We start from the raw sequence: 8407 nt of genomic DNA on the forward strand, positions 1-8407 counted from the left end.
AAAATGATTCCCATGGATCAGGCATTTTTGAATGACCTAGCGCGTGATTTATCTCTTTCCAAAGAAAAAGCTGATCTTCTAGGGTCTCGCCTAAAGGAACTAAATTTGTTAAAGCCAGGAACAACAATTTCACATTTTCGTCGACAACATGCAAATCTAGCAGCTTACTTCAAATTCGAAGACTGTGTGTGTTTTTGCACTGATGTTGATTCTCTCATGTATGAGTTTGGACACGAACACATAAGCACTGAATGGAGACTGTTCATTGATTCAAGAAAAGCTAGTTTGAAAACTGTCCTACTGCACAATGGGAATGAAAAGCCTTCTGTCCCTATTGCTCATGCTGTCGGCTTGAAGGAGACGTACGAGTCTATGGAAACCATCCTAAGGGTCATTGACTACCGGGCACATAACTGGAACATATGTGGAGACCTTAAAGTTGTGTCACTTTTACTCGGATTGCAGTTGGGTTACACCAAGCATATGTGTTTTCTCTGTTTGTGGGACAGTCGAGACGATGCAAACCACTATAACACAACCGAATGGCCAATGAGAACTAACTACATTGTTGGAAGATATACTGTTAAGTGTCAACCCCTAATTGATCCCAGCAAAGTGTACTTGCCACCACTTCATATTAAACTCGGCCTGATCAAACAATTTGTGAAGGCAATGGATGTCAATGGAGATGGATTCCTACATATAAAAGAAAAGTTTGGTGTTATACTAAGTGATGCTAAACTGAGAGCTGGAATATTTGTTGGCCCCCAGATACGTGATTTGATCTGTGACCCAGTATTTCCATCCAAGCTTAATTCAATGGAATTGGAAGCCTGGAATGCGTTTGTACAGATTGTACAAAATTTTCTTGGGAACTATAAGGCAGAAAATTACTCTGATCTAGTCGACAATTTTCTGGAATCATATCGCGAAATGGGCTGCAGAATGTCACTTAAACTGCATTTTCTTCGTTCACACTTGGACTTTTTCCCACCAAACCTGGGTGATGTGAGCGACGAGCATGGTGAAAGATTTCACCAAGACATCTCTTTGATGGAATCGCGGTATAAAGGTCGATTTAACCCTAACATGATTTGGGACTACTGCTGGTTTCTCCAGCGTGAAACTGACACTGAACATGCTCGAAATAGCAAGTGTATAAAGCACTTTTGAGGGGATACAATGCTATTTTGGTTTGGTTTAATCATCCTGGGTTGTGTTAAATTGTGCAATATGATAATGCTGTTATTTTCACTAGCAATTACTGTGTTGATTACATGTAATGTTTTGTTCTGCACAGCCAAAATTAGCTGAAATGACAATTAAGGGTTGTCGTGTGCATATATCATATCTCAAAAACGTGATGTATTAGAAAAAATCTAAGGCCAGATTTGGATTCAGCATGGCCACATTAGTCTAGATAAACTTGAAACGAGCAAGGAATAAAAAATAAGTTGAAAAATGTTGCCCAGTGATCATAGACCATCGACTTAATTGAAACGTTTAGGCGGCATTCAACTTTGGTTATTCACATCAGAGCATTTGTAGTCTATTTATGTTTAGGTTTGGCACATAGTACATATTAATGAAGGACATTGCCATTACACGTTATCGTTTAGTTTAAGAGAGTGAATATCTCATCGAAAGTAGGTCATGTACCCCATAGTTAAAGATAGGTGGTTAAGTTAGGAGAATTGGTATGCATAAACTAACATCCTTTAGGGTTTAATTGGAATTAGATTTAGGCTAGGTTGCTATGCTATAACAGTTTGATGTTGTCTGAGACGTGTTAACCAAATTTTAAAGTAAAATAAGAAATAGTTTGGCACTCTTAAGGTTAACTTTATATTTTTCGACACGAGCTTGTGAAAAAAATTTCACAGTACACCTGAAGAAGCAAGCATATGATTGCGAAAGCTTGTGTGGAAAAATATAAAGTTAACCTTAAGAGTGCGAAACTATATCCTGTTTCCTATGTTATAACATTAACGTTAGCTTAACAAAAAACTGTGAAAAAGAGCTTTGAACACATGATTTTTTTCTGGTGAAATAGTGGAAGCCTTAATTTTATCATGATGTTTTGAATTGTCTTGCTTCTATGTTGCAATAATCACCATGTGACCATGTTTATATAAACAATGCGTTGACCAGCAAGATGCTATTAAATTTCCTCTCACATTGCTACCAAGTGTTGCATTGAAAACCTTAAAACTTGAAAATTGACAAATCCCATTTTAACTTCATGGTTAGCAGTGAATGCAAAGCAAATGAACAATCACACTAAAACGGCTTATGTGTTGGCTCGGTTGCCAAGTGGTTCGAACCCTGGCTTCGCAATAAATTAGACTTACGTTCCATGTTCGATACCAAGTGTAATCCCCTTGAGCAACATATTTAAGACATTTGCCTCTGTCCAATGGACCTGGTGAGCAGTTCTAAATTCTGACTAGCCTAGGGCCTATAAGCTACCATAGAAAAAATAAAAAAATCCTATTTAATCAGAACTTGCCCAAAGGCACTACGAGCTCGGTAACCGGGACTCAAGCGATGAGGAATCATCGCCGGGTTTAAGTCACGTGAAGACTTTCCTTAGCCCAAAGATAAACATCATCATACCAATTCCAACTAAGCTACAGCCTAGCCCAGGGCTACTCAATTATTCTTAGGAAAGGTCCAGTTACAAAAGTTTAAAATTTGCTTAGGTCCGTTATAACTCTCATGAAATAACTTACAGTCATACAAATGTAAATACGGTATACAATATAATAATTCTCTGCATGGGTATTAATTTACCACTTACATACTCGCTGATTAATTGAATAAGCAGGAATAACAAAGCTAATGATGAACGATTTCATTTGCGTAAATACTGCATGAGACAGGTAAAGTCCGCATTCAACACTGAAAAGGTCCGCATTCGGACCGCGGTCCGCCAGTTGAGTAGCCCTGGCCTAGCCTATAACTCAACGGTAGCCTATAACTCGGTTCAAAATTTCTTTTTGCGTTGATGACAGTAGGTTTCCATGGCCCAATCCCGTGCAAAAATAAAAGTTGGCACCTAGGCTATGCCTGAACGCCATATCGAAGGCGAAACAATAAACCCATATGGTCCTGCAATAATTTTTAATCAACAATTACGGTACCAAATGGCCTAGGCCAAACCTACCAAAATGTATCCACAACCTGAAAATTCAATTCTTCTACCAATACAGACGTTGAGAAAGTGAACTTAATACAGGATACAAGACGATTTCTGCTGACATCGGTCACGGGCAAATAGCACCACGCCTCAGGACATTGCTCCAGCAAGGTACGGTACGTTTTCGAAACGTTGACCAGTTGGGTGAGTTAAGTTTACTGTATACTGTATAGGCAGCCAGGGTAGACTTTTGTGATTTTAGCGCACACTTAACGCTGCGCACAATTTGTAAATTTTCGTCAGCTTAAAATTGTTGAATGGTGCAATGCGTTCATTTAATTTCTCAATGAAGTGCAGGCCTGCTGAATAACAGACCTACTATTATTGACAAATTTTATCAATAATATTATTTAAGATATCAATAATATATCATTCAATAATATTAATTATGATATTATTTTATAATATTATTTATGCTACAAACAATCAAAAACTGACTTTAGCGACATGAGTTAAAGTCTTAAATTGGCCTTAATTTTCTGGAAAGGGTGTATCCACACAGAGATTTTTCGCGGGCATTTTTCACGTTTGTTCAAGTTAATTAATCGATTTAACTGACGTTGTTAGCGACAAAGCAAGTAAACGTAATGTATCTCTAGTGTTGGAAACAAGTCTGAATGGTCGTGACTCAAGTCAAGTCACTAACAGAGCAATTCTAAGTCAGGTAATTTTACTACATTCCCAATTCAAATCAAGTCAGTAACGTTTATCAAGTCCAAATCTTAACAAATGCCAAGTCATCATTTACGATTTATTGTTTTGTTTTGGTCGATAATTAATAAACTGCCTTTTAAATACTCGTAACGTAAATAGAACTGTGCTAATTGTCATAATTAGCCTTTATTCTTGCGGAATACTCGTGCAGATATGATGATATTATAATGTTATCAGTGCTTTATTTCGTGTGTTTAACAATAAGCGCTTTACTAGTTTTATTCTGTGCTCTGGAAACATTAACCGTTTCGTTGAGAGCCAATAATAACTAATTATTCAATACAGTGAAAGTTTGATTTTGGAATTGTGATGCTTAACTGGCTGTCAGTGATTAATGAATACGCTTCCAATGGAGTCAGATTATAGCGAACGATCGATCAAGCAATAATTATATATAATATAATAATTAATAACCGTTCACAACCCTAACAATACCCTCAGTTAGCAAATAACCATGAAATTTGATTTTATCCATTTCTGAAGCTTTTGCGCGTTCAGTAGAATGCATTGCATAGTGATTTTTTAATAAATTATTTCACAAATATAAAAAGCAATTTTACAACTACGTATTTGAAAGTTTTTTTGTGACTCGAGTTCTGTCAAACCGAAATCTCCAAGTTAACACAAGTCAAATCGAGTCTTTCAAGCACTAAAACACAAGTCAAGTTTTCCAAAAACCTGACTCGAGTCTCTGTACTCTGTGTATCTCGCACTTGAGCTCGCAGGAATTAAAAAGCAGCCAGCAGATCGCTGGAAGCATAGATTCTCCAAATAATATAGACTGTAGTGGCTTTAGGGTGAGGCAAGTGAGGCGGTCGCCTCGGGTCCTACCTCCAGGAGGTCCCTCTGTTTGCGTATACGGGCTATAAAAGAACAAACATTGGGTACGAGTAATATTGTCAACTATTCACAGTTTTTCAGGATGGAAGTCATTCATTGGTTGATACTAATTAACTGCATAAACTACATTTAGAATAGAAGGAGTTGTACAAATCGAAACTCTACATGAATTGGTCAGCTCCTGCTTTGAGATTACTTTCACATAGGTTGATGCCTATAGAGCAGTGCTGATATTGTAGGCTACTTCATTTGCTATATAAATTCCGTTAATATCAAAGACTAACCAATCCAAACAGACCTGAAAACTTTAATGTCCAAACAAGTAAAAATACAATTTTGTAGGCCGCTTTAGCCTACAAGCAACTTATTCGACCGCTATTGGAACCAGACGGCAAAGCAAACTTTCTTTTTGAAATAGTATAAACGTGACACCACCTACTATCTTGTGTTATGTATTATTTATCTATCCTTGAAAGCTTGGAAGGGCCTGGTCGTGATAGAAGTGTTTTTTATTTTCCCAGTACGCTACCCTCGCGGCAGTTTCTGACTGGACATGGCCAAAATGTTTTCTAATGCGCTTCTGTTTGATAACTTGTTCAGTTTTTCACAAAATGCCTGTTTGATAACTTGTTACAAATATAGGCTACAGTTCACGAAGTATTTTAGTGTAGACTAACAAAACAAATTAGCATGTAAGAATATTGTTTGATTCCGTTAAAATACTCAACAAGATTAAACTTTGCTTATATACACTAACTAGGCCTAATACTTAAAACTTGTTAACCCTGTTTAACAATATAATTTAATCAATGTACAGAATTCATTGGCACGTCCGATATCATTTAAACTTCCTTATGCCATGATTAACAATAGAAACATATATTTTATAGCTGTTGCGTGAAACTGTAAACTTTAGGGGTGTTATTTAACCCTATTTTCACTAGGTGTGGCTTCTCCCGCACACAGTCACAGAAAAACGTGGCGTACAGTTGCATTGTTTGCTGTAGAAACTTGAAATTTGGTGACTTTTCCTAAAAAATGTTCAGCTATCTGACCATGTTTGTTTTATAAAGTTGGAGTTTGTAATTTTTGAGATATTGTCATATTTTCATAATTTTTCTCTCTCTCCGCATTGAAGCGAATCGTTTTTGTTTACTCATTTACGCACCACTAACTCGACTAACTATTCTCTTGCGTTCTCTTCTCGCGGTCAGCTGGTTTTCCGCACAGCGGGAGCGCGGCGTAACAAGAAAAATTTCTAGAAATGTATCACTTGTGGAAATACTTAATTTACACTAAATTCACTTTCTTTTTCTTTACAATTATGATGTATACATGAAGCCAGATGTTTTTGCTACAAACCTGTCAAAATCCGATCAGTTTACGACGTATAGTTTTCGAGTAATTAACGATTGAAAATGTGTGTGCGGTGTCGGCCACACCTAGTGAAAATGGCAAGGTCGCGAGCCCGGTATGGATAGGGTTAAGTTCAAGTTGTTACTGACACTATTAAAATTTTGTTTATCTTAGTCAAAAATGGCCGCAACGCCCAGGTTATGCCTTTGCAATCTGCATGGAACTGTACCTACTACAAAAAATAATGACGAAAGAGTAGATTTGAAGAGCTGTGCAAAAATGAAGTGGTTTTGTGTAAAAAGGCAGTTGTAGTGATAGAACAGAACAGAACTTCAATTTTAAATAGCAACCTAATATATTTGGCGTCGTATAGAGGGAAGTCACGGCTGATCGGGACACTTCTAGGAAAACTGTTCTCACTCAAAAACAGGTTATGCTTTAGCTAATCTTTTAATGGATTATGTTAGATATGACATTGCTTTATATTAAGTACGTGAGTTCTTATCAATTTTCATGTTATTCATTGAAAGACTTCAAAAAAATTACTTTGTTGTCCCATCTTGGATAACCATGGTAACTCAAGATTGGACACTATGCCTATAAACCCTAACAGCAAAACCTTTTCTTAACTAACCCTTAAACTGTAATTACTGTTCTGTAACACAAACAGCGATTACGGGCCTCCCAGGCCCAATACTAACATAATATGAAAAAGTAAGTCAATCGTATCTCAATTCATTACATCGGCTGTATTCGCTTTGAGAAAAGGATTTTAGGCCAAAGTTGCCTATAATGTACGGATGTAGCAACAGGAATGTGAATGAATGGATGTTTGACAAACACACCCCTAACCGCAGACACTCTGAGCCTTTCGCTGTGGCGGTCGTGATAATAAATTTAAATAAGTTCTATAATTGGCATTTTAAAAGCGATTGTGTATTCTCCGGTTAGATGTAAATTGAATATTTTAACAAGTGTATTATTCTTGATTAGTTTGTTATTGAAATACTGTAGCGCCAAACCGACATACCACCTGTAGTTGAAGTGTTTCAAATAGCATTGTATTTTACGGCGCAAAGTTGGATGGTACTTTGGTGAAAAGCTTAGATGACGTAGAATAATACATATGACATATGTTACGTAGCATGGCAAGCAACAGGTCTGTTGCTGATTAGCTGGATACAGCGGTATAAAAACTTAGGTTTGGTTAAAATCTCTCTCTTCTCATCTTATCAGTTTACCTTCTGGATTATTCATTATTGAATTCAAGTGATATCTCTATTTGAATGTGAAATAGTGATGAAATTGTTACAGATGTGACTACGACTATATTTCGGACAATAGGCTATAACAATTTAGACCTTATAAATGTGGTGCTGATTTAAAAAAAAACAATTAGAGAAAGCAGGCGCAACGGAGTCAAACACACAATTGTCTAGGAGTTCTAAAATAAAGACTAAAAGCCTTTGGCTTTAGGCCAACCTCAAAACAATACACATCGTTATCCCGGTTAGCAGCGGCGACACCTAACTATGCACACATATGACATATTTTGGTTGTTATTGACTGCACCTAAAAAGAACTCATCTTATTGAGATCGACTGTACAAATGCAATGTAACTTACATTGATTATAATTCTAAAGTTTACTCTAAACTACAACCGGGCCTCTGAGGCCCTAAATTGCAATTTGAGGTGTACTTTTGTTTTTAGCCTACAAAATTTTTTTTGGACTTACTAATCCTTACACTCCGCTTTTAAGTTTTGCAAACTACACTATTTTTGGCATTTCTGGAGCAGCAGCTCTAAAAACCGAAAAAAATTAAAAGAATTTTCTCTCTCACCGGGCCTGTAACTACTGTGTAAGGGTTACGTAGTAATTTACCTTTGAACTAAAACTGCTTAACTTGTAACAGGATGTCAATTGATTTTTGCAATGTTTAAATGTCAAACGGACGAGCAAGTTGATTGATCAAAAAAAAATAAGGAAAGATGATCTTCGAAAAATCTGTGTGGCCTATCCTTTCATGCGTTTAGCTTTGTTAAACATGAAATGTAATTTTTTTTGGCAAATTTTCCTAAGTTTTGCATAGCTAGACTATGTAACGTCAGTGTATTTTGTTTCCATATCAAGTATAGCCTCAACAGTTTACACTAACTAATTTTGAAAAAGTGTTTATTTGATGATAATGCCAAATAGCTTTTTGGTTGCGTTGTAGCCTATCTACTGTCCTTATAAGCATGTGAGGCTTTAAGGATAAACAAATTTCCCCATCTTGTTTTGCCCATAATAGGCGTT

Source organism: Clavelina lepadiformis, chromosome 6 (genome assembly GCF_947623445.1).
Source record: "Clavelina lepadiformis chromosome 6, kaClaLepa1.1, whole genome shotgun sequence".
In the NCBI taxonomy this organism is placed as follows: domain Eukaryota; kingdom Metazoa; phylum Chordata; class Ascidiacea; order Aplousobranchia; family Clavelinidae; genus Clavelina; species Clavelina lepadiformis.